The sequence below is a fragment of the Pipra filicauda genome, unplaced genomic scaffold (genome assembly GCF_003945595.2).
Source record: "Pipra filicauda isolate LSUMZ 115617 unplaced genomic scaffold, ASM394559v2 scaffold77_size3566232_pilon, whole genome shotgun sequence".
NCBI classification, from domain to species: Eukaryota; Metazoa; Chordata; class Aves; order Passeriformes; family Pipridae; genus Pipra; species Pipra filicauda.
Window position 1 is genome coordinate 2,304,554 of NW_024104953.1, and position 27,988 is coordinate 2,332,541.

The 27,988-nt window shown below is 39.1% G+C and overlaps 1 long non-coding RNA gene across 1 annotated transcript; it reads left to right on the forward strand.

Moving 5' to 3' along the window:
* The first annotated feature begins 7,088 nt into the window (after window positions 1–7,088).
* On the forward strand, window positions 7,089–27,970 carry LOC120324940. Its single transcript, XR_005566669.1, has 6 exons — window positions 7,089–7,237; window positions 15,025–15,138; window positions 15,233–15,276; window positions 19,477–19,571; window positions 27,553–27,660; window positions 27,877–27,970. It is a non-coding gene; the product is annotated as an uncharacterized LOC120324940 (long non-coding RNA).
* Window positions 27,971–27,988: the final 18 nt, after the last annotated feature.

Here is a 27,988-nt window from a genome sequence, read left to right on the forward strand (position 1 = left end):
GGATTGTGGGCAAGCTGTTGGATAGACTGAGTGTCTGAGACCAGTTACTTGGTGTATTTAGATATATATGTTTATATATGTGTAGATATATATGTTTATAAATGTGTGTGTGAGTGTATTTTCCACTAACAGGCTTTTATGCTGCTCAACCAGAGAGGAAAATGAGGAGGCTGTTGCTGTTTGTGTGAGTGCTCAGTGTTTCTACCTGCAATGACCCCTGTACCTGGCCATGTGTCCATGCATATATTTGTTTTTGGCATGTCAGCTGTGTTTTTATGGGTACATATTAGGAATGGAAGCCAAGACTCACCACTCACTGAACCTGGGAACATGGAGCTGCAGTTGCCTCTCCTCCATCTGGCTACTGCATTTGGCAACATGTTTGTCACAAAACTCCATGAATGCTAAAAAGCAATAAGGTATTCAATATATATTTTTCTATTGTGACTGCTGAGAAATAACAGTAGGTCTTCATGAGAAAAATATTGCATAAATTGCTTCAGACCTCCTGCAGCAATAATTTGCTACTCTGCTTGGTGATCACTGAAAGGCTAAGCCAGAGAACAATATTCTGTTCTGTACAGGCAAGAGCAGACTGGATTTTGTTTGTGTGTCATAACATCCATTCTGTAACAGGCTGGAAAAATCTGCTGGAAAAAAAAAAATTCTGATGAGGAAGAAAAGTTAGTTGGCTGAAAAAATGTTACCGAGCAAACGTACGCTCCATTTCTAAGCAAGTTCTTGTGCAGATGATATACTGCCCTCACTTGGTACATTTAACTTCTGCTGACAGAAGTCCTGCTGCAGCTTGCTCATAAAACATAGTGACAGAAGGCTCAGAACAGTCTCCCATGTTAACCCTAGTGAGTGCATGATGAAACCCCCCCAAATCAGCGTGGTGTCCTTTGATCTACATTCCCTATTCATTTGTACTTTGGTTCACACAGAGCTTGTTTGAAGGAGATGCTTCCAAACCTCTTGGAAAAATCTAGACAACAGCTCTTGATATATGGCTGTGAATATTCTTCACAGGGCTCCATTCCGTTCATTGGCTTAGTCTGGGAACTTTTGGGTTGAATAAAAAGAGAAAAAAAATGTAATGATTCTAAACCACCAAGGGGCTTAGTTGCAAAAAAATTTTAAATACAACATTGCCCTCAGAAGATAAACATCTCACAAAGCTCACTTCAGGACTCACTCCTTATCTTCTAGATAAGGAGTTGAAACCCGAGAGATGAGCTACAGTTTATGCCAGATTTGAAGGTTCTCCTCCTCCTCCCTGCTGTCAGTCTGTTCTAGCATAAGTAAAGTTACAACATGTGTGTTCTGCAGGTGGTTGAAGGGTCAGTAAATTGGCTTTTCTTGCACTGGAATATATTTGGTTATGATCTGCTTTGAGTCTTACTCATTTTCTGGGAATGGGCCATGTGTAGTTTAGGTTAGGCAATAATTTGCTGACAGACTGGCTGTCAGAATAATCCATAATTATGTTTTTCTTGGCCTGACTCTGGTGTCTCAGCAGCTACTGTCGAGACCAGCCTTAGGGAGACAAATCACTGCTGTTGCACCATTGAAACCAGTTCAAGTAACACCAGTATTACACTCAGAGCCTCCAAATGATGATACTGAGTGTCAGCAGTGATGATGGCTGAGTAGGGAATTTGTATTTAGGAGCACTTGGTTGCTGCTTTTCAGGAGGATCCATGGCTATTGAGATCCCTGCTCTTCCTCAGACCTAAATTCAGTATGTCCACATTGAAATGTTCATTTAGGAACAATTCATTAGTTGGGTAACAGCAGCCGGGTTTTTCGTCTACATTTCTGGTGTGTTTTCTCACCTGACATTTCTCAGAAAAATCTTTTTCACTCATCCAAATCAAATCTAGAGCTAAAGGGAATCCCCACCTGTTACAACCTCAAATCCCAGTGTAGGCTCCTTACTCCCACTGTCTCAGAGTGGGAAGAGTCACCCTGCAGATATAGCAGACCATTATTCCAGAAATCCCAAACATTCTCGCCATGAGAACTTATGGCATATGAACACAAGAGCTCATCATGTTGGAAACTACTTGGTTGCCTGCAGTCATGCAGGAAATGGGGGCCCAGGGGGAGGAGATCATAACTGAGTTTGATGTGGGCAACTGAACTTTAAGAGGGGCAAGGAGAACTGCATTTCTGCTGGCCCGTCAGCCTTGGAGGGAAATTACCAGGTTCCCTCTTGGTAGCCTCTATAATGCAGAGGAACACTGCATAAATAAAGATGTACAGCAATGGAGAAAACAGCTTTAAAATACTGTCTTTAAAAAGATAGATTATGCATCCACATAACAGTTTTAATAATTTTGTTTGTACAAAATTGGCAGGCTTAGACTAGTACTGTGTTTTTTGCTGTTACTGAGAAAACACTGACGTTAGTTGTGATCAGCCAGTGGTGGTTATTTCAGTGTGGAAAGTCTGATCCTTAACAAAATGTGGTGAAAGAAGTTTACAACTTTTTAATGTTTTTTCTTTCTCTTTGCTCAATATTAGCTTTTCAGGTAAAATCTTGTTCTGATCTGAGGGCAGCAATCAGTAGTGCTGTATAAGCTGATGTGTACATAATCTTCCCATTTTTCACCATAGGTTTGTCGCCGTCTCTCCGTTTGTTTTCTCATCTGATATTTCTCAGAAATGTCTTTTTCACTCATCTAAATCCAGTCTGGAGCTATTATATGACAGACAGATTACAGTGTTCGTGTGCTCCCATACTGAACCAAGCTACAAATGAAAAATAAATCTTGCCTGATCTTGAGAGTTGGTAGAAATGTAACTATTTCCAACTGTTTGAAGCCACAACTTTTACTTATTTTAAATGTGTCTTCTCTCTCAAGTTTATGACTTCCCACACGATTTGTCTCGAAAACACAAAGAAGAAAGTGAGAATAAGCGTGAAATTTGTACTGCTTTCAACTGGGCTTGCAGAGCTACCTGCAGTGCATGGCTGTGAATGAGAACTCCCAGACAGACCCCTCAGTCATTTGTTATTGCTGTGATGCTCTGAACCTGTATCATGTTACCTTCACAAATCTAAAGTTGGACCTCACAGTTTTCCATCTCTTCTTCTGTTGTCCAGAAGTTCATGTAATTCTTATTTTTGCAGTAGTATTTAATAATCCCTAACAAGGATTAGGGCTGTGTTGTTTGGCACAGCACACAAAGACAATTTCTGCCCTTGAAGTCCTACAGTCCAGAATAATGAACAGCACATACTGGAGAAGAAAAACAGCCAATGGGAATAAAATTTTAGATGTCTAATTGTTCATAATCACAGTAGAAACCAAAGGCCACTATTTGACCTTATAATGTGCCTTCTGCTGATCTTTGTGACCCCCTTAATAGTGAGAAAAATCAGGTTATGGAAGCTAGGATCAGTTCCTTAATTGTGTCACTTACCAAGATTGACTGTAAGGTGACAGGATCAGTCTTGCCAATTCTTGGATGCAGCTCTGTCCCCAAGGACCAGCCATGGGAAGATCTCTTGCCTGCGCCTCCTATTCTTTTGCTGGGCTGGATCCACATCAGATGCAGTTAATTTTCACAATTAATGAAGGATACTGTGATCAAGACTCATACTAAAGCCACTTTATGCCATTTCAGAGTTATAACATGTATTTTAAAAAATGTGACTAATTTACACCCACTATCTGTGGGTAAAAGTCTGTAAATCGGCCTCCATGTCTGAGAAACCTCTTGTTAATAGAAAGTTAATAATTATAAATATCATTTTTCTCAAAACCAAGAAAATGGATGTATTTAAATTCAGACAGTACTGTGCAAAATAATAGCTGAACTGCTGAGTTCCTCATTTCCAGCACAGGCCCTCCAAAACTGTGTCTGTGTGTTCATGGTCAGTGCAGGAAAGTTTGCCCAGATACCACTAAAGATCCAACTGTTCCATGACAAGGAATATTTCCCTTGTCTGAGCAGTTCCTTCAGGCTGTGATTTATTATTATTATTATTATTATTATTATTATTATTATTATTATTATTATTATTATAACATCTACAGGCCTGGTTGTGCTGGGTATTGTACAAACAAGGGTGACAGCTCTCACCCTTCAACTCTGCTGTCAGAGACAAGGTAAAGGAAGTAGGCAGGTAAAACAAAAGGCTAGGGTTGAGGAGGGATGGAGTAGTAAAAATTAGGCATTGGAATATGTAGTACTTGGGTTTTTATAAATTTATTTTTATAAAAATATGTTTAATTCCTGAGGTTTAATACACATCAACATATATGTAATGTTGTGAAGGCTTAGAAAAAAGGAAATTCACACAGTTATTATATGTATGAATTTCTAGTAATATATCAGAACTGTAGGGATATTCCAGGGATTGATCAGTGTTGCTTGAATTTTTTTCCACCTTTGGTGTCTCTGATAGCCATTTTCAAACTGACTTTTGTCATGACATTAGTATAATTCAACTCAGCTGTATTTTGAGGTTGATGTCAGTCTGATCAGAAAAAAAAGAATTATGCAGTATTGCTCACTTCTAAAATTAATTTAAAGCTTTCTGAATGCCCAGATCACAAATGTTCCTTACCTAATTACCTAATGCCCTCTTTCAGTGTGTCATTGTATTACTTTTTTTCCTCTTTTTAATATTATGGAAATGTAAAATAACTTGACCTTGAATAGATACCTTGTGGGGATTCCTTTAATATATGCAGTGAATTAGATGAATGCCCGTTGATAGCTAAAAAAATTTCAGCTCTTCTGTTTCATAACAGAGCTTTGCACTTCAGAAGCAGAAAGATTTCTGGTGTGAAAGACCATTTGAATTTGGTCATTCATTGCATTTTTATTAATTTGTAATCTGTCAAATGAATAAGCGATCTCTCTCTCTTCTGCTGATTAAAAAGTTCTATTAAGAACCTGGATGATAAATATATATGATATGAAATGAACTGAGTTATAAATCCAAAATGTAGACATAATGTAATAAGCCACCTTTTCCTCATCATCATACTCCATTTTTCTAATGTGTTGACACCTATTGTCAGCTTAATTATTTTAAGGTAAGATCAACCTTAATTAATCAAAGTAGACTAAGGCTGTCTTTGCATTATTTAATTTTTAAAAAGAAGCAGAATGAATGTATTCATCATCAATACAGTGCACATAAATTAAGATACAAGAGCACAAGAGGTTATACTAATAAAATGAGTCATAGTAACCAAGTATGTAGTTGGGGTTAATACTTCACTGACACAATGAGGGACAACTTGCTGGAGTCATCTCAGAAATAAGCGTTGTTTTGTCAGCTGCCAGAGATGCCAAGCAGAAAGCCTGATATAATGCCTGGTGTGCCAGGCAGGCAGAGGAGAGGGATGACCCTAAAGTATAAGAAAAATGGGCAGATGTCAAGCTTATTACCAGTTTTTTGAGTTGTCTAATTCCTGAATAAATTGCCTCTAAAATTGTGAGTCAAAGGCAGCCATCTTGTTAATCAGTTTAAGTAATCAAGTAGTATCAGGGCATTAGAAATAATCCAAAGTTTACTTTTAAATAGCTTGGATTTTGTGTGGTGGTTTTGGGTTTGGCTTTTCTTTAATGGATTCAAACTATGTTTATCGAGGGTCTGTTTTTTATAAGTGAACACTTTTAGGAAGTCGCTGTTAAGCTATAAGCTGAGTTTCATTCCTCCCAATACAACCATATTAGCTGGGCTGTTGCACCCCATGCATTTGAAGCCTCTGCTTATTCCCACATGAACTGTGTCCTGAGGAGAAACAGGATCACAAACCATGTCTACTATGGCAAGCCCTGGAAGAGAAGGGGAGTGTTGACAGCACCTTCATCCAAAAGCCAAAGAAGTCCTTGACCTGCTTGACTTGAGAGCCAAAGGCAGGGAAAAGCAACATCTGCAAAGGGGATGGGCAGGGACTGGCCCCAGCACTGACCCTGCTCTCACCTCGTTAGCTCCAGTGCATGTCCCCATTTGGCATCTCAGGTAGGACTGGGAATATCATTTTTGTGTCCACCCCCTCACTCAAGGGTAGCGTGCTTATGTAAAGACTTTGGAAGTTACGTTTCACATCTAGAAACAAATCAGTTTAAAATCCAGGATTAGTGGGAAATCTCTCTCATTTTCCCTTTTTCAGTGTGTGTGTGTACGTTTGGGGGGAAAGGGTGGGAAAAATAGGTAAATTCAGATCTGAATGGGGTGGAGATCACTGGGTTGCTGGTGTTCCTGTCTTGGTGGTGCAGCCTCCCTTTTCTCTCACTGCAAATCAGGCAGCTTTTCCTAAAGTGAAGCTTGATTTTTTTTTTGATTATTTTTTTTCACACAGCTTTAATGCCGTGTTTTTGTGGCAATTATGTAAATTATATGTCACACCACTGCATATTTTCCACATCATTTGATTTGACCTTTAAAACTAATAAGAGAATTATCATTTTTATGGGTAATTTGTGTTTCATGGTATGAGACAGCAGGACAGAGACTGATGTGGAGAACATCAGAAAACACAGTAGTCATGTTGCAAGATAGTACTGGAGGACCATATCCAATATGCAACTGTGGCTGCTGTGAGCTCCTGAAGAGTAAATTAGAAGATATATTGTGGAATAAACTTCCCAGAAGGGAATTTTCTTTCTAATAACCTTCAGTGAGGTCTGGGCTAGCCATTGTTTTTTTGGTTCATAATTGTTTCTAATACGTGCATTGATATCTCATCATAATTTATATGTAGATATGGATAAATATTTCAGGTAATGTAATAAAGAATATTACTCTTTCCATACAAATGTTGATAGGTTATGCCTCATGATACATATGCATGTCTTATCCCACTTAATCACACCAAACCTCTAGCTACATTCTCCTTAAGTAATCAGTTCTGCTGGTTAAACATACACTGTGTAATTTTTAAAATTTTTTGACTAGTTTTAAGGCTGCTGTAATGAACTTCTCTATGCATCCACTTGTTAAACTACAATGAAAGGCAAAATGCTAAAAGCAAACAGAATTCTCTATATATTTTCTTCCCCGAGAGGTACAGAACAAGCATGATGTTAACAGTTTCATCAACAGCACTGTAATACTTCTTTTTCAGCCTCCTTCTCACTTAGAAAAACCTCTGGAAAGTTCAAAGTGTCAAGAAAATTGTTGCAGAATTGTGATAAGACACGATATTCAAGCAGTGAAGACTTCCATAACACTACCTTAATGCCTTATTAATCTAACATGTGTCAGGTAAGATTTTCTGTGTGTTTAGGATGACTCCTGGCAGGAGCACAGGATTTTCTACGTGGGCTGTGGTTCAGGGAGGGGGAGGACAGAGTCTTATTCTTCTGACAGAAAATTAGTATTTCATATGCATTTAGCAGTAATGGGGAGCTACCCATACACAGAGCCCTAGGAAGTGATGGGAAGGGTCCCCACCTGTACTTTGACCACACAACTGATTTTTATATGGTGTTTAATTCTCCTTATTTTTTGATTAATTCCCAACAATTTTATTTGGGTTTTGTTTCATTTTTGCTCTTTCCCTGTTCTTCAGTTCCTCTCTAGACTTCGTTCTAACAAAATTCTCCTGTTAGAAGAATCTGTTCTGCTTGTTCTGCCACATTTTAGGTTTAGTAGCTCTGTGTCCCACCTCAGCAGAGCCACAAGACAGTTCAAGTACTTGAACATGAGGTTCTGGTCTACGTTTACCATGCAATGAAAATCTACCTTACAGGTCAGCTCAGAAACCAAATGAAAGCAAAAAATCCCAAGGCCTTTTTTGCTTAACCTGATTAATTTTGCAGTTATATAAGACCTGTGAGTATCCTGTAAATATTCTTCTCACCTTGAAAAGAAGCTTGCACCTGTTTCTCCTAATCTTGCAATGCATTTGGTTCTTTTCCCACCTTCTGCTTCTTTCTTCAGCTGAGCCCACTTTTTCCTTTTCCTTGACACAGCATATCTTCAGGCTTTTCTTCACATAGAGAAATGTAACAAAAAATACCAAAACCATCTGACTTGAGCATAGAGGCACCCAAAAACTTCATGCCAAGTTCCAGCTTTTTCAAGACAAATTACAAAAATGCTAAAAGCTTAGTAACTATAGCAGCGCAAACACCACCACTACAATATGCCGCAACAGATTGTTCATATGTCACTATTTTTCCAAAGTTCCTTGGCAAACATTTCCATCAGTAAACAAGTCAAGTGAAAGAATTGTAAAATGGCCAGCAAGAAGCCTCACATCTTCTCTGGGTAATGAAATAAAATTCTGGTACTTATCACTATTATTCTGTTCTTCAGCCCCTCTTCTTTCACCTGTGCTGACAGACTGCAGTTGTCTTCGTTTCTGCCTGCACAACGAGGCTTTTGCCTGTCATGCCACCGTCTTCTTCATATTGCAAGTTTATCAAAGCAATGTCATGTCTGAATGTTGGCTCACATTCTCACCTGGGGGGTAAACTTACATAGATCCATTAACTTTGTCAGAAAGACGACAAATTATGTGAGCTGGTGAGCTGGCACTGCGTGTCTTGTGCAGCATGGTGCACATGGATGGAACCAAAAAAAAACATTAATAATGCCAGTTCAACACTTAGAGACAGATTGATGATTCTTTTTGGTCTTCTATTGTCTATTCTGCTTTGCAGCTCAATGGGTTGGTGTCATCAGAATTTATTGTTGAATGAAGTGTCGGGGGAAGAGGCCAATTCATGCTGTACGTTAATGATGGGTAAATGCTGAAAGTTTGAGAGTTCTTACTTGATTATTACTGGAATAATTTCTTAAAGCTGAAAATATGTATTTCTACCATGCCAATACATACAGCATCTGAGTCTGGATTCAGAAATGGAATTGGAATTGGAAAATCACTGTATTTATGGAAAAAAGAACCTAATTTACCAACACTTGAAACTGTTCTTCTTCGTTAGAAATGGAGCAATTTTTTCCCTGTTGTTTATAATTACTTCTCATTTGAATGTTCCTTAAAGTTAAGCAAAAGTACAGTAGATTGCATTATAACATTTGTCTCTTCGTATATTGAAATAACCTGGAAAACTCCAACATTCACTGAAACCAGTGGAAGTTTTGCCATGAATGAATTTAACTTCCAACTCTTAATGCTTTCACTTAGCACATGAAAGGATGTTCTGGCTGTGCTTTGACTTTGGCATTGGCATTCCAAGCTGTAGGGATCAGTGAAAAAAAGTGTATGAGAAAAAGAAATATTTAATTAAACACCCAATCTGATTAAAAACAATACAAATCTGAATGTGTAAATGTATCTTTTACTAAGGAAAAGAAAAGGAGCTATAACTGGCCACAGATGTAAAATGTTGTGGATGTATCCATAACATATATCTTTAATAATAGAGAAAATATAATATTTTAAAAAATAAAGATTCTGGGGGTCACACAGGAGAAAGAATATTTTTTTTCTGGGCAATTCAGAACTCAGCTAAGTATCTAGGACTTTCCTCATGTTCAATCAAAGTGCATAAGCAAGGCTTGGGACAGGGAATGGAGCACAGTAACCCTTGCTCCCCCTTTCTGGCCTCATCAGTGCTGAATTCTCCTTTCATGGGAATGGTGCATCTTCTTGGGATGGGGCAGTGGAGCTGCCTGTGGAGCTGACTGCCAGGTGAGAAAGGCTTTTGGGTTTGGGAGGGTTACATCTCTTTCCCTCCCTATCTAAAAAGAGGGAATTTGTATTCCGTTCCTCAGGCCATGTTCTTATGGATATACTGTAGTGAAAGAAATGGGCAGTGTTGCTGGGGAACAGGTCTCCTTGTAAAGCCCACTGCAGTTTGTAAAGGGCATGGGGAACTGGACATTCTCATGAGCCATAATATATATCAAGTCATGTGTTAAAATTAATTTTATTTTATTTCCCTTTCTCTAAAAGAGAGAGCCTTACTCCAGAGTTCACTTCAGCTCTGTCTCTTGGATTAAAAAGGGAGGGGGGCCTGCAGCAGTTACTCTGTTGTTCCCACATGACTGGCCACAGTGTTTATCATAGCAGTAGCATAAGCAAAAGCAATCATTGTCAGAGTCCCAGGCTGTTCCCCTTATCCACGTTTTAGCAATTTAACACATTCATCACTTGCTCTTATGCCACCCATCCTTGACTTAGCAAGCATGATGGACTGCACAGGCAAGCCTTTTTATCAGAGCTTTCAGAAAGCTGCATCCATACATCACCTTCCCTGTTTATTTCTCCGAGTGCCTTTTTGCAGTGCTCGTTTCTTCTCATGCAACATCCCAAGAGCTGTGGTAGAGCAGTTTAACTATGACTTACTTAACTGGTGTCATGAACTGAGACTCCTGCCCTCACTGGCCTGAGTTAATTGTGACAATATTAGCAACAGGATTTTAATCTTAACTTCTGTTCAAGGAACCTACACAGTTCACACAATGAAATAGTGTTGAACAGCGTGGTTGGCCTTCTCTCCAGCATTTATTCCTGCATAGCAAAGTAGTGAGTTCTCAACAGGCTTAAAAAGGCAAGAGTACAATACAAACCCATTTGTGACCTTCCTGTTGATTTATTCTCATCAGCCAACAGGTGCCTCATACAGAATTCAAACTAATAAATGCTGAAAGACAAAACTAGCAACCTTACAATGAAATGTGTCAGGACAACTTCTAATCCTCTCTGTTTTCACAGTGGAAAGATGAGAGGGGGGAAAAGAATGGAAAAAAGGAGGGCATGGGAGACAAAGAACAAAATCCTGAAAGAGTTAGTGCCCCAGAGAACTGCATAATGATTAACAATTCTTTTTTCAAATGATAAGTGATTCTTTCTCAGTCCTGGATGACAATAGAATTGTAACTCCATCAAAATTACTTTGAATAGTCTCATTAATGACACACAGTCTTGGTTTGTCTCTGCCTCAATGTCTGATAATATTTTCATACTTGCTATTGAATGCGTGGTTTAACTTTGTCCTCCCCATTTGTACAATACATTCATGCATATCATATCATCTGCTTTTGTACTTGGATGTTCAACAATTCAATAAAAGGTTAACAATAAAAGGGGGGTAAAAGAGGGGGAGGATAAAATGAGGGTTTCTTTTCAGTACAAGCTAACTAAACAATGGAAAGTGTATTATATGATCTGTAGAAAGCAGCCTACTTCATCTAATTCTAGCCACAGAGGATATTTAGAAACCACAGGCCTTAAATATGATTTATTGAAGTACAATCTTGCCTTCTTTGCATAGACTAGAGGTATTTTCTTCTGAAATAGCTGATTAACAGAAGCAGCTCCCTTAAGAACAGCTGCACAGAATATTCTTGTCAAGCCTCTACCTTGTATAAATATTTTTAATTAATAGATGCCTTCATCAAATACAAGAAAAAATTAAGCATTAATGCTCACCAGAGATCCTGCTATTAGAGTGATTATTTTAGATATCGTTTCATTTGCAGATGTCATTAATTTATGTTTAATAGATCGCTAATTTAGTTTTATCTGTCTCTTGCTCGGTTTTTGCAGAAATTAGCAGGCTGTTCTTCCTTCAAAGCCTACCAGCTTTCCCCTCCCACTTCCTTCAGGCTCTCTACTCTCCACAGAGTGTGTGTTTAAATTAGCTGGACCACTGCAGGCTGAGATACCGATTAACCTGCACATCTGCCACAAGGGGGGAGTTAACAGTGTACCTGGGGGACTGGGAGCAGAAAGCAGAGTTACTGCTGCGAGTCATCTGCGCTGTTTGGGAAGCAGTAGTTGTGTCACAGAGGAGAAGGCTGCCCTTGAAGTATCTTCTGCTCCAGTGAGTGGCAGTGGGTATTGTTGCACAGTATATAAACCTCCTTTTGTCAACTTGCATTAACCACAGAATTGACTTGTAAGACATCTGTACTTGGGGGGAGAGAGAGATGAGCGATGTCCTGTCTGTGGCAAAGGAAACACCGGTGCTGCAGCACAGAGAGGAGATACCGGAGCTCGTTTCTTGGAAAACTACATTGGTGTGTTCAAAGTTTTACCTCAGCTGCTTCTGCTTTATAGGTGTTTAAATGAGGGGTTTCTGTGCAGCTGCACAGGAGAAGGTGGCTCCCAGAGCCACATGTCCAATAGGTGAGCGTGAGCTCAAAGAGCTCTTGGTACCAGTCTCAGCAGTTTTAGGCTTGTGCCCACAGGGTTCAGTGCATACAAGAGCATTTCATGATTATGCTGTTGACAGGCTGAGAAATTTGGGGCTGTTTGGCCTGGAGAAAAGAAGGCTGTGTGGACACCTCAGAGCAGCCTTCCAGTATCTGAAGGGGCCCTACAAGGGAGCTGCGTAGAGGGACTCCACCAGGAGCTGTAGTGACAGGATGCAGAGTAATGGCTTCAGACTTAAAGAAGGGAAATTTAGGTTAGATATAAGGAAGAAATTCTTTACTGTGAGGGTGGTGAGGCACTGGCACAGGTTGCCCAGAGAAGTTGTGGCTGCCCCATCCCTGGAAGCGTTCAAGACCAGGCTGGATGGGGCTTGGACCAACCTGGTCTAGTGGAAGGTGTCCCTGCCTTATGGCAGGGAGATTGGAACTAGATGAGCTTTGAGGTCCCTTCCAACCCAAACCATTCTACGATTCTATGTTGCTACAAGTGTTATGTTCAGGATAGCAAGAGATGAGGATCAATATTCTCTCTCTCTTTTAGACTAAGACAAGAAATGAAGGAATGGAAAATTTCTTTGCTCTGGTTTTGATCTGGCGGCTCTGGTACAGAGGAATGACATGGCTTTTTGTTTCACTCACAGGGAAGAGCTATGAGATGAATCTAGATCTTCTTTGTTCTAGTTCCTTGTTGTATTATTACCTATGAGTGGTGTTTCCTAAAGGGCAGCACCATAGTCCAGTCAGTTTTGCTCCATCGTAGTCAATAAGTACTTTATCACTGACTTTAGAATAAGTAGAGTACACAGTCAACCATTACAAGACAAGAAACTGCTGATTTAATATTGATTTAGTGAGTAAGCTTCTCCAGCAATGTGTCTCAGCTTCTAGCTGGGGATATCTCTAGCTTTAATTTTAATCAGATCTCTTCTAAAAGGGATTAAAGGATGCCAGTTGTGATGAGGACCGTGGCATTTCTACCTTCTGGAAACATTTTTTTATTTTATTTCAGCAAGTTCATTTAGTATGAGCAATGCTTCTGTGGGGATAATTTTGACTCTTACTGTTCTTAGGCTGAATATGAACCATGCCTCGTAGATTTAAGGACCTGTCTCAGTCAGAAAACTAAGAATGTTAATTCATAAATTTTCCAGTAAGTGGCTGGATGGAGAAAGATTATAATATTTTTAAAAGACATATGCTGTTATTAAGTGCATTATAGTAACAAAAGACAAATATTAATGCAACCATTTAGGTATTTCTGAAGACCAGTTGGATTGTGGGCACCATAACAATCTTCCAAGAACACACTGTGTCTAGGAATGGGATTCCTGTGGTTTGCCAGTGAATCTGAAATAGCCAAGCATAAACTCATGTAGAAAAAAGTCTGTTCATAGCAACCTAATATTATCAACACTCCTAAAATGAACATAAAGAATAACTGCAGAAATGAGGGCAAAGCACAGTTGCCCCTCTTGTGCCTTTTAAGTCAGCTCCAGTGACAGTGGGCTGCTGAAGATGCTACGTCCTGACAAGGAGGTCAAGGAATGCAGTCTGAGCATCATCCCCTACATCAGAAACTCTAAAAATTTTCTGATAGGAATTTTCCTAATGCCTAATTCTTGGGCAGAACTGTGAGCAACTGCAGAAACTCAAGAGCTTGACACTAAAGGTATGAGGAGCACTGTCTTAAAGACTTTGCAATAGCATGAGATGTCCTGTCCATATCTAGAAGTCCAGTTCTGGTCTGTTCACTTGCCAGATCAGCAGACCTCACAAGCTTCAACTCAGAAACATAAAAAGTAAAATATTCTGAAGTAGCAGGGAATTTGATAAAAGAAGGGGTGGAGACTGCAGGGCAGAATCCTAAGTTTTAGTTAAATCTGAAAGCAGATTAAAGTAACAAGAAAAGGTTTGATAACTCCATTATGAATGTATTAGCTGTAAATATGAAATGCAGCCTGCTTATAAGGAGCTGTTGATAATGTCCATCAACACTGGAATGAACAAGTACTTGTATTGATAGGAGTCCTGGCAACACTCCATAGTGCCCCTCTCTACAGTGCCCTCTCCAATGCGCTTACAGGGAAGACTTGCAGAATGTCATTCTTGTCCACAGCCAATGCCACAAGTTATTTTTGCTGGTAGGGATTTTAAGTTTCATGTAGATGCCAAGGTAACCTTGGCATATGTTAAGGAGCTCTGGCTGTGATGGTTCCTCTGTGGGTGACAGCCTGCTCCTGAGGAGAGACTGTCCATCACTGTATCAGCCACATATGGAGATGAGTGTCTGTGAAGAGCTCACACAGCTTCAGCAGAACTCAGCAGTCTGGACAATTCCCAGCATCTTGGCAATGGAATACAGTCATCTCTTCAAATAAATAAAGTCCTACAAGAAGGAGGCCTGCTGTATGCAAGATAGTGAGACCACGGATTTGAAGAGTTGCTGAGAGTCTGAAAAAAGATTGGTTCTCTGCTGAGACTGTGGTGGTATTTGTTTGGTGAGTCCCTATTGTGCAAGGACTTACGTAAACTATAAAACTTGCCCTCAGACTGTGAGCTGTGTCAACTACTGGACCAGAAACAAATATACTGCCTTTTAATATATGTGGGCTACATAGTTTTCCAGTAAAAACCTGGCCACCGGGATTTTTTTCTAGTGCTACACAAAAAATTTTGCCCATTGATTGTTCCAGATTAAAAACCTGCTGTGCAGTATATGCTTTCAAAAAATACACCCAGGCATCACAATGAAGGCAAGATTGTCTTTATTTGCAGAAGAAATGAGAGTTCCTTATTCACTCTCCAGTTTCCAAACGTTGTTGCAGGTTGAAGTGTCAGGGTGGATGGAACAAAAAGGACCTCAGGAATATCACGACTGTAATCAGTGTCGTGTCCCTGATCTTCTGCCTGTTCTTGTTCACCAGCATGTGAATGTACCGATCACCATCTTAATAATCTTCGGCAACTTGGGGAGATTGGACTCTGGTGACAGATTCCACGCAAGATGAGGGTTTGATACCATGTGAACTCTCCCCAGAGTAAGTAACTGTAGATATTTTATTTTTTCTGTTATCACAGAAAAGAAACCTTTTGCATATCTCTTAATCACCGTCACTCTCTTTCATCTGGTAGCACGGTTTTGTGAGCAGCTGTGTACAGAGGATTGATGTGTTAAGGTAAGTAACAGCAGAAATTACATTTGATAAGTTTTATTTTTCCTTTCTCTTGTGAAATTAGCAGCGGTGTTTTTCCAAGCATATTTGTTTAGGATGATTACCTGAGTAACTTTGAGCTATAAATTCTTTTTGACATCTGTTCAGAGGAGGTAATAATTTATTTGGCATGTCAGTCATGTGATAGCATTTCTGTTCTGTTAATGGCTGAGCCATATTTTTATCAGAATTCTAGGTTTCATTCTAGAATAGTGAATTTGAAACTGTTTTTCTGTGTGGATTGTTTGTGGTCTTTTCCAACAGAAATGCTTATTTAAAAAAGAGTTTTAATCTAGGCAGTCTGCTTTCTGAAAAAGAATAAATTTGTGTAAATGGAATTACAACCCCTAACTGGATTTCAGGTTTGGTCAAATAATCTGGGCAACAAAACTATAAGCATTTTAATGACAAAATGCTATCATACTGTCTTCTGTCCTTATTTCTCTTCCTGGAAGAGAGTCCTAAAGTCTACATTTCATATTGTATTTCCTATATTTCGTAAGAGGAGAAACCAGCCTTTTTTTGACTCCTGCATATAAAGGAGTGCAAATTCCATGAAGTTTCAAGAATGTGTCACAAATCCAAAATATTATTGCTTTTGGCTAAAGCATTTAAAAAAGGGGATTCTTCCATGAAGTTTTCTGCAGACAGAGGATGGTAGAAAAGAAATTGCTCGTTTTCAAGTGACCACTACAGGAATATTTGCTGGTATATATCTGACATGCATGTCCTCTGGGGAATGCCAACCACAGAAGTGAATAGAGACAAAATTGAGTTAAAATTGGTATCCATGCAAACATCTGTAGCTTTAGCTCTTCTATCTGCTAATCTGAACTATACCCTCTTTCAAGTGGTGCTTATTATGTCTTTTGAACAATGAATTTGTCCAGAATGAAGTCTATTTTATTTTAAATCTTAAAGAATAGAGGGGATTTCACTCTGACAATGGCGATTAATTGTAAATCTTTAAGTCTGTTAAGGACTAGAAGTGTTCAAAATTATTCTTGATGAGCTACGGAACCGATTAATCTTTTTTTCCTTTTCTCCTATTTCTGAACTGATCAGGTTTTCTATGAATGTGTTAATTGCTCAAAAATTCTTCTAACTCTTTTCACTTAAAAAAAAAAGCAATTATTAAAAAGGCTTTGGTTTTTTTTTTTTTAGGAACTATCTCCTGCTACTAGTTCTTTCAGAATCTGTTATTTCTTTTTAGGCATTTGATTTGTCTGCTTAAGCAAGTCCTCTGTCTCTACACTATGGTTAGAAAATTTAGTCTGTTAAAATGAGAAAATCACTGAAAAGATCTAACCCATAATGACTTGCAATATTACTTTCCAGCATGGATAATTATTCACTGACTATTTGTGAAGTACTTAGGATTCATAAACATCTTCGGGGCTAAAAACGTTTGTCATGCAGATACACATATGCGGTTGTTAATAATAAGCCACAAATAACAACTGAATGAGCTGACAGTGCTTATGACAAAATTATTCACTATTTTTTTGTAGTATTCAGCCAAGTCTGCTTAGTGTGTATAAGTAACTACTGACTTAGAGATTCTAAAGGGTCATTTTTCTGATTTCCTAGGTAGTGTGGACCAGGTACTCTTGTGTAGTTATGCTGCATGATAATTATATCCATGTGCATTTATTGTTTTAATTCTGCTGAATGTACCTAGACTAAAAAGGTTTAAATAAAAGCAGAAAAAATCTGGTATAGAAATTAATGAGGCCTAATGAGAAAAAAAATGAATATTTAGTACAGCAGTCACATATTTAAACAGTGCAGCACTTGTGTCATAGTTAAAATTTTCTCCATATTCAAGGTGGAACAGTTTAGATAATTTCTTATTCTTTCTTTTTGTGAAATCGTGTAGAATCCTGATGGGAAATAGATTCAAGAGAACAGTTGTTTCTCTGTAGCAAATATGATTGTCAATGGAAAGAAATGCAAGACAGCCATCTGTTGGCTTGTGCAGCAACCTGCTTGTTTCCAGGTCCCAGGGTGGGCTGCTGGAACCCCGGACAGGAACAAGTACTGTGCTCTTGGTGAGGGCAGATGGTGCTTGTGGACAGTTTAAATTCAGGCTGAGCTTAAGTCCACTAAGAAGTAAATGTATGCATGTGAAAATGGGTCCTGGGAGTGGTGCAGACATCTGGGATTCAGGCAAGGCTTTGTCATCAGCAGGTTCCTGGGTGTACAGGGGGTTTCTGCATCTTTTCCCAAGTAACAATTCTGTGCTGCAGACCACTGTGGCCAGCTGCCATCAAAGGTGGTGGGTTCAGCACTGATCCTCTGCTTGGGGAGAGCAAATGTGCAGCTGATCTCAACATGTTGTGACAGTGCAGTACAGGAGACTTGCTTGTCCCTGGACTTGTGTGAACACCTTCAGGTCTGCATTGTAAAGAACATATGAGTGAAGATCACAATCATTCATCTTTAAATAGTTGGAGTGAGTGTAAGGTTTGAATTAGATAGTTTGGATCTTTATATTTGGTAGATTGTGGACTATTGTTAAGATGTTTTCCATCATACAGATCATTAAGTGATTCAATTAATAATTGGGCCTTTGGTTGCCCAGATCTCCTGATCCAGCTAAACAAGACTATCATCATGTATCATTGCCATTCATGCTGAGGGTCTGAGCCAGCATATCTTCTTTCCCATCTCAGATACTCTCCCAGGCTTCTATTTTGAACTGATTTTGTACCTCTCCTAGATCTGGGACCATTTAGATAGGCTTAATCCCCAACACAAAGGAGATAACTTCACCCTGCTGTCTGCCTCCAGATCTTTTTATCAGATAGAGACAAGATAGTGGATATACTGGCTCTCCCTCGTACCACAGTCTTCAGAGTAATGCTTGAGCACATGTTATCTCTCTTTCAGGTGACAATAACACAAAGGAGAGCTCTTGATATGGTACCATGGTGCTGTGTGTTTGGGCAGGGATTTTGTGAGCCTCTCACATATTGCAGCCCTCTCTGGCCAGTACAGCTACATGCTGGTGCTGAGGATTAAGCTCCAAACCACAGCAATTTCAATGGAAATTTTATCAGTGTTCTTATCTGGCACAAACTGTGCAGTTTTTGAGAGGTCCCTGGCTTGCTTTGTTTTGTTGGGGTTTTTTTGTCCCTGATGAGGCCAATTCCATTTAAAGCTAGAAAAAAAATGGAACCAGTGTTGAAAATCACGCCTTATATGTTCCTCTGAGTACAGATAGATTGAATTTCAATTAAAAATTAGAGTGAAATAAAAGGTCACTTGTTAATTCTAATGTAATTTTAAATGAGTGTAAATTAATTTTGTTTTTTTCTCTGCCTTTAAGTTCTTTCACATGTTCTTTTGCAGGTCAGTGAAGTCACAAGAATGGAAAACAACCAGTGGTTGTCAAAGGTAAAGGCAGAGGAGCAAGGGGGTCTGAACCATAAGAAGGGTACCCAAATAATTGGTTATGCCAAATAATGGAGCAGAAGGCTGTCCTGGTTGAACTGCAATAATGATTTGTTTGCTGCATTTTGTGGCAGGCATCCACAAATATTGTGAATATTTGACACGTGATTGCTTTTGTGGAGATATGCAAGTTGTTTGCAAACACCAAGCATTTGACCACTTCATTCCATGGGATAGTCATGTCTCATATTGCCAATTCCTGTGCTGTTTCCCACCCCCCACGTCCCCCTCCAATAATTTGGCTTAGATTGTGACAGCCTGTGGTTGTGATGCATTTATCCCACATTTTATTATCAATAGATTAATATTCTGTTTTAAATGAGGTTCAGCTAGTTCTGAACTGATAGAGTTGGAAGGATAAGGGATAGGCCAGTTTGTTACCATCCCTACAGATCCTACTGTGGGCTGAAAGCCTGCCACTCAGGTTGTAACTTACTGAGAGTTTTCAAATTGTATAGGGAGAATTTATTAATTATAAATTCTCTAGCTACTAGCAGAGGATCAGAATTACTCTTTGATATGACCATATACCCTTAATGCACAAAAATGTTCTCAAATGTGTACAGGAGGTAAATCCAGTGGTCTCGGTTCAAACTCAGTGAACAATTCAGTTGGAAAGGCATTCCAGTCTCTGTGTATGCAACTATTAGAGTAGGAGTAATCCTGATATGCCACTTGCTAATAAAGAGTCCTCTTGCCTGAACACAGAGCCCCTGAAAGGATGGAAGAAAACGGTTACACAGTTTCAGAGGAGAAGCCTGACAGATTGTGTGCTAGTTTTGAGAAGCTGGCCTTTCTCCTAGGTAAGGTTTTACTCTTGCTTCATCAGCAAATTGTAACAAAAAAGGTCTAGACTGGTCCTGATTTTATGTTATGTTTAATATGAATTTTATGGCTTTGCCTCCATTTTAATCTATAAAGTCTGGATTTTTCCCTTTAAGTTAAATGACCTGGTTTTGAAATTGCTGACTGTTACTCCTTGGGGGTGTTCACTTCCAGAAGCTCCTGGGGAAGAAGTGACTGATCCTTAATGTCAGAGGAAGGTACAACTTTTATCCTGTATAAATAACTTCATTTTCAGAAGAAATCTGGAGTGGGATATGGGAATTGGTGTATTGGTGTGTGTTGAAGGCAAGGAAAAAGTAAAACAGCTTCAACAAAAGATGATGATAGGTGCATTGTGTTACTGAAAGCAAAAGAAAAACCCCTAAAAATTTGGAAGCAAAAACAAACCAATTTTTTAAATAGAACAGAACAGTTTCCCAGTAATTCTGAATCTGTTTGATTCTGTTAATAACCTTCTGTAAGTTTTGCCTTTGACCTCAAAACTAAGATAGAAGAAGGTTTTGCCTTTGTTGTTCAAGACAGATGAGCTTGTTAGAGCAAGCTAACAGATGTGGATTGTGTCACTACAAATACGAAGGGGAAGGTGACACTTCAGGTGCTTGCCTCTGGCTAAGTCTGGGAGGCCAATGCTGCGTTCTTATCTAGGCACAGCCTTTCTGCTTACCTTACAATAAATTAAACTGACTACTTGTCTTCATCAGGGCTGGAGCAGCTTTTTTTTTTTTTTCCCTCAGGGTAACTAATACACCTTTGTTTTCCTGAGATAAAACATTGTGAAGGCGAGACACTTTAGTTTACAAGATCAGTGCTGTACATCTGCCTAAGGTTGGCTTATCTCACAGTGACACTGAAGTGCTCTGACATTGCTGTCTTTTTTTCTTTTTTTCATTTTGTCTTTTTAATTCTTTTTTTTTTAAATACTTGAACAGCCTTCTGTGTGCTAATTACCCCAGCTAAACTCAGGGTGTCCTGAGCAATGAATGATTTGTTTTAACTGCAGCATTCTAAAGCTCTGCTGATATGGAGATCACAATGCTGATGGTAAAATTCCTATCTGGGAAGTAGTTTGTCCCTTCCCATAGGCAAGCAATGTTCCTTTCTCTCCTGGTTTTTACTCCATTACATATTTCAATTTGATTCTCTTGTGTGGCATTTTTCTGTTCTCCTTCCAGGATGTAACTGCTCAGATTTAGCTACTTCTAAAGTGCTTTTCCAGCTGTGCCACTGTCACCTGCTCTCCACTGAAGGAGATGTAATTAACTTAGGACCAGTATTTGGTATCTCTGCACAATTTATCCTTCCACCTCAGAGTGGCAGCCTGAGATTTTGTGACTTCTCTGCACTTAAACTGGCAAACTCCATTTCCCACAATTCTTATTTAATTGGTTCTTTTCTCTGTTAAACGTGAATTAATAGGTCAGGATTCTGACCCTATTGCTGTGCCACTTAACTTCTTCTTTTCACTGTACAATAGCAAAAAGTCTGTATATCAATGTAAAAAAAAAAAATAAAATTCTTTCATTCCCACTGCGCCCAGTATTTCCTGACTATACTATTAAAGAAGTTATACTGGGTCATTTTAGGTACTTTCCAGCATATAGTCTCACTTTATAATGTTACAAAGGCTGATCATAACTTTAAGGTCAAAAAAGCTCATGAATATTTCAGCTCAAATACTCACATATTTCTAGAAAATATATTACCAGCAAGATTGCTCTATTTACTAAAGAGATTAAAGAAGCTGGCAAGTGTCCAGTCCTTTCCAATATAGATTGGAGGCTTACTGCCTCAGCAGTCTGTAAAATCTTCCACTAGGTGTCAATTTAGTTTTACTTCCTCCCTTTAAGTAAAACAAAATTTATCCTCTTAATTCAAAGAGTTTTAGGTATGGTTTTGCTCAAAGCCACTCTTGCAATAGTATTCACCTGTGCTACCAGTGGCAGTTCAGAAACCAAAATTCAAGTGAGGAGAAGCTGTATTTAGCATAATGCTCTCAAGCCTAATCAAACAAAATAATAATAGTTTTTGATAAATTGGCCAATTTTCCTGCTTATTATGTGATTATCCCAGAAAATGAACTGTGAATTGCACGTTCTGTACAGTTTGCTGTAAAAGTCATTTGATCAAGCAATTACTTGACCCAATAATGTTTAGTAATCTTTTTTTAATTCTACTCTCAGTTTAAGGACACTCCAGTAATTGAAGATATACACTTGACTTTCTAGTCTTAAATCACAACACTGAACATTAACCCACCATCCAACTGGCACAATCCAAGCCAAGTAAGAAATTCAGTGGGTATATTTTTGGATGTTGTCGTGTGTCTCTGTGAGAGTAGGCTATAGTTCAAGGCTTTCTGCACTGTCTGTGCAGCAGCAGGTCTGCAGGTACCACCAGGGCACAACTTTTCAACCAGTCTCTGGCAAAAGGAATTGTGTCTTGTGTCAGTCACAGTGTTCTACTTCTTCACCTGCAAATGAGTACCTCTCCTGTCAGTTTTAGACTTCCCCGAGTGCTGTGCTGGACTCTCACTCATTTTATAGCTCATCATAGTAGTGTAAGATAAAAGCATGACCTTTCATGGCCACTTTAGTCTAATCTCACTTACATAGAATCACACCTGCTTGTATTTGAAGGTCACAACTAGTGACATTACAGTGTGCTCTGAGAGTCTCTGATGCATCTCTTAATTTTGACAAAGCCCACTTCCCTGGCAGCATAAAAAGCCTTGACCAAAGGTTTTGTGGAAATGGGTGTAGAGGGGATACTGTGACTTTGCTGGGAGTTTTTCCTCAATGGTTGGTTGTTTGGTTTTTTCCTCAATGACCACTTTAAGCTGAAGGTGCTTTTGAGTACAAGTGCTTTGTTTAGTATCAGGTTCCAGACAGCTGTGATTGCAAAGGCTTTTCAGAAGGGTTCAGATCCTGTCTGGCATGTTCAACCTTTAAACTCCCTTGGCTTCATATACAGTGCAGCAATGAGGCTCCTCTAATTTAAACCAAACACTGAAATATCCCTTAATGGCCTTGTGTTATCAACAAGAAGTTGGCATAAAACCCTCCTTACCCCCTCCTTTCAGAAGAACTGAACCTCTGTAATTCAGGAAAGGCTTTTTGGAAATGTCTTTGGCAGTCAGGATTGCTGTGCCAAGACTGCTACCTTTACATTTACTTTGGAAAAATGTAGTTTCATCAAAATAATTTCTTGCAGGACTATTTCCATCCCAACTATACTGTTGACAGATATGTTTGCAAATGTTTCAATAAAAAAAAAATCCATGAATTGATTTTGCTTGCATTTTCACATTGTCTTTTTCATTTCCTTTTATTTTGACAGACTATTATGCTATATTTTCAGTTTTAATGTTAAATTATCATTTCAGTATTTCAAGATTATGAATTTTTCTCCAAAGTAGGACAAAATAAAATGATGAAAAGTCAGGCCATGCAACAAGATGGAAATTCTGTAACTGGTTTCATGTTCCCATCTGTGCTTCTGAGCTCCAAGAACCTGATTCAGAGCCCACCAAAACAAATGGCAATCTTTCTTTCAAACTGAATTATTTCAGTCTCAATTTTAAGACCTAAGAATTTTCAAGAGTTGCATTTTATTCCTCTTTTAATTTTAAATATTACTGGTGTATCTTCTATGAAAACCCAACTGGCAGGAGGAAATGTTCACTTAACATCCACATTTAACCCAACATGAGAAAGTGAGAGGGCTCCCGTTTTCTTCTGTGATGTAGAGAGTGTGTACTGGGGAATTGAATGTGGAGCTGAGATGAAGCAAAGAAGTGACCTGGTCACAGGTCAATATTCAAGTATGATGCTTCAAGTGGTTCAGTGTTGGCTCTGAGCACTCTAACAAGTTCTTGGTGCCACCAGTAGAAGAGTTCAAATCACCTCCCCTACTACACTTGCATGAACCTGTCTGGCTATTCAAGGTAACACAGGCAGAAGTGATAAGATATTATCACAAAGGGCTTCCCTCATGCTTGGTGTATTCATTGAGTGATAGTTCCATATATGAGGCTGGAAGTTGCTGCTCTGAGACTAGTGGCTAAAGCTCTAGAGATTCTCAGAGCTTGCCTCAGGGACAAGCCCTCGAGTTGGCTTCTCCCCCTGCCTCAAAAACTTTTTGGTGGCCCAAGCAAGCCCGTTCCAAAGATCACAAGACAGTTTCTACCATACTGGCAGTGAGTTAAGTTCATGTGCTTCTCCCAACTTAGCAGCCTTGGAACTGAGTCTTCTGTAGTGTATTGTGAATTCAGCAGCCGTGAAAATTGTGACAGTAGTTTTTTCATGCTTCATGCATTTTCCACCCTATAAAATCATTTATAAAGAAGAAATAAGGTGGACAGGTGTTTTAAGAAAACCCTCTTGGGAAATTTCCAAACAGCTGGAATACAGAAAGACAGGCATTCCATCAAAAATAACTTCTATTGTGAACACATTTTCACTGTGCTTGCCAAAGAGAATGGTGATGCAAAGTAAAAATAATACCAGGACTCCTTTATAAGTTCTTTGGTTTCCATCTCAAAAGAGGTTTTGTCTTATCATGTTAACATCACTTTAATTAGAGCACTGGTGCTCCTAAGGAAGCACAAATAACTGCAGGACTGTGTTTCATACACATGCACAGCCATCAGAGGTCAGTGCAAGTTCGTTCATCCAAGCAGCTTTAAGGTCCTTTATTCCTCCAATTTTACACAGCAAGTTTTTGCTAAACATGACAATGATCCTTCATGTCTAGGACATCTTACTAGGAAAGAAGATGTTTTGGAAGAGTAAGAAGCTACACAAAACAGTGTAGCAGGAAAAGCACCACTTAATGTTTGTTCTAGTTTTGGAAGTGTAACTCAGCAATTGCTGAAGGACTGGAGTGGGTGGAATAGCTATACCAAGTGCTCTTCCAGATTTTGGTTAATGCCTGTGCCTCCTTGAGATCTGTTTGACATTAACCCTACTGATTATGAAACAAGCTGCTAAGAGGGAGCCCCAGGACAGCTACAGCAAAGAAGCCTCCACCTTGCAATGTGTTTTTTTCAGTGGCTTATTTGAGTCCTGTATTAATGGGTCACAGCCAAGTGCACTCTGAAAAAATATCTAAATAGTCTTCAGTTAGAGAACATAAAGGTTTGAAGGCTACATTCTGTGGATTTATAACTGATTTTACAATATGCTGTATTTATATAAAAAAAACCCCAAACCTATGCTATAAACCACTAAAAATCGAAAGTGTAACAAAGCTCTCAGGAAAAAAAGGTTCAGGAAGATCTGAATTTATTTCCCCAAACCAATACTTATATCTATATCCTTCTACATCTGTTTCACTGAAAATGTTGCCCTAAAGGAACATGAATAAAATTTTATTTGTCTATAAGGTGGGAGAGTGAAAGAAAGACAGTGAATCTAGTGGTCTATGTCCCTGCTGCAGAAAGGGGCTGAGAATCTCTGTTATGAATCTGGCAGAGAATGGATTTGAACTTCTGTCTCCCACTATGAAAATGGTCTACCAGTTATGGGATCTTTGCCCTCTAGAAGAAAAAAAAAAGGGTTATTAGAATAAATTTAAATGTTTAGGAAAAAAACTTTCTAAACGGTTTTGGGTTTGACCCAAAAGAAATATTGAAACATAGAAAAATTCTATGAAATATGATTTTTCATTCCCTGGACAGCAGAAATAATAATGTGAACTGCTTCTTATCTGTAACTAAGCTATGAAAATAAAATTTGAGTGTAGAAGGTCAGTTGAAAATTAAAAATGCAATTTATTAACTTGATTTTATTGGAAGAAACACTGAAACTCTGTCTCGGAGGACAATAAATATTACAAAATGCTGCACAGCCAGAATCGCCAAGGCTTCAGGTTCAGCATGGATCTCACTATATTGGTTGTTTATCTTGAAGCCTGGTTCCCACAGCCATTTATCATCTGCAAGTCTCAGCTTTCATTTAGATACCATGTTGTTGTCTTAGTGGCTGTAGAGGACCATATGAAAAGACAAAAAAGCACCAACTCAAGTGCTCCTCTACTGTCATTAAAAAAAAAAGAAAAGTATGAAGCTGATCTCACAAAGTCCCATTGCTCCAGGAGCTGGGGCTACGGGAGAAAGCATTAAATGCCATTACACTCATGATAAAGCTGTGCCAGTTGGCAGTACTGAGTGTGGGAAGCGAATCCTCTCCCACTATCCAGCTCAAATGTGACTCCAGGAAACACATAATAAGAGAACCAGCATCGAACTGACTAGAAAACCTTCATAGTCCTGGTGAATGATTTGGGAAATACCAGTATCTGACAAAATACAGATCAAACGTTATCACAGATGCTGTGAGGTGTAAACAAAGACTGAATAAGGCAGAATCCTGATTTTTGTTGCCACATCAGCTACTGTTAACCTAAAAGTCTTTGCTTTTTAGTGGTGTTCACTCAGTAATAATTAGCTGTCTCCTGCACCATTACAGTATTGCAAAACAACTTGGATTTTACTGAAAGTGATGCTGAGTGACAGAGATAGTCTGTGAGGTCTTAGGAAGGCCATGACAACCTTGGAAAGAAGATTCCCTGGAATCCAAACTGTAATCACATTTAATGATCATGATTTGAGAAATGTTACAAGAGTTGCCAGGAATTTTGCTGTATCTTATAAATTATTATTCTCAGCCTTACCTTTACACTGTGAACAGGTGTATTGATTTGACTGGAAATACCCAAAGTACACATGGACCTGCAGGAAGGCAGGGATGTTTGCAAGAAAAGCTGTGGTGTTCTGGGAGTGACTAGTTTGTTAAAAAGACTTAAGTTAAAGGTGTTCCTTGTAACCAAAAGGTCATGATAGCGAACAGTGGTTTGAGTTCTTGTGAAGTCCACTCACAATTCTAATTAAGTATAAAAAAGGAAATATGTGGTTGATTTTCTTGCTGTTCTATACTATAGGACATTTTGGATTTATCTTTAATTATACTGCTTCCTGAAGTTAATTAAAGTATTGCCCTAAGCATCATGTGGAAGGTGGGTTTGGTCTGAAATTTCTTGTGCTTGATGTCAGGGTGAATATCTAACTTTCTTATCAAGTTTCAGTAAGAATTAAGTTTGTAAGAATACAAGTGAATTTAAATTAGGCCTAGATAGATCCAGGTATAAATCTTAATCTGGACAGAGTGCCTGGAGTCAGCAGAGCCCTGTGAAAGCACATGGGTCTTCTTAAGGAGAAGGCCATGACTCACTGCAGAGTAATCACAGGATTTTTTGATTTCCTCTCTAGATATTGTTTTTACACAGAACTGCTGATTGTGTGTGTGTGTGTGTGTGTGTGTTTGTCCCTCTGTCTTAAACATCAAAATACGGATCTGGGTGATACTGAACGTGTTGCAAAAGTATTACATTTTCCATTGTTGAGCAATTCTGGTTATGTCAGAGAATATTCTTGAGATATCCTTTAGTCAAACTCAAATCACTAATAGAGCATCAGGCTTCAGACTAGTAAAGTGCCAAACTGTCTCAGGAAAACTGTACTAGTCTTGAATTTAATGATTCTAATCTTGAATCTCATGATTAGTGGTATATCCCGGCCTCGGAAGTCTATTGGTAAAGATGTAACTTCACAGTGATTTAAAAGGGTAAAAGCAGTATCAGAATTCTGGAATTCTTCTGTGACAAAGGGTAGCACATCCTAAATTGGCTGCTAGAACTGACAAATGTTGGAGTTTGAAGCATGGCAGTTGCTGTGGGAAGGGAAGGAAAGGAGGAGTAAGGGCTTTTTCCTGGTATTTCTTTCACAGAAGTACAATAGTAAACCTCATTTTCGAGAAGTTCTTCCAACAGTTCTCAAACTTTGCTCCACTCCTTTCCTCTATACACCTGTTTTCTGTGGAAACAGAGTCTATTAAGCGTCTCCCCACCCTGCTGGGGGTCTTGCTCCTCTATCCTCTACAGATTGGTGGGTGTACAACAGCCAGGCCCCACAGCAAAGGGGACAAGCTGAAGCTCTGGACCATCACCTGAGCCAAATGAAGACCTTCCACCAGCACTGCCTTTCCCATGGTGAGTGCATGGCACTGCAGGGAGGCTGGAGTGGGGGATCCAGCCATGTGGCATAGTCCAAGGGACCGGGGTGGTACCAGGAATAGGTCTGTCCTGTGGATGAGCATAGGAGGGAACCAGCTCAGGTGCTGGAAACCTTGGCAGAGCCTTTCCTGCTGAGTATTTAGTTTTTGCCTGTCTCAGTCACAAGTCTTGACTCATCTCTGTTCCATTTAGCAGAGAAAAGGAAGAGAAGGAAACCTTATGAAAAGAAACATTAATGCTGCAGTAAAAATCTCTGACATCAGCTGCTGCTTGCCAGCTCAGTGCATAACAGGTGAAGGAAAGA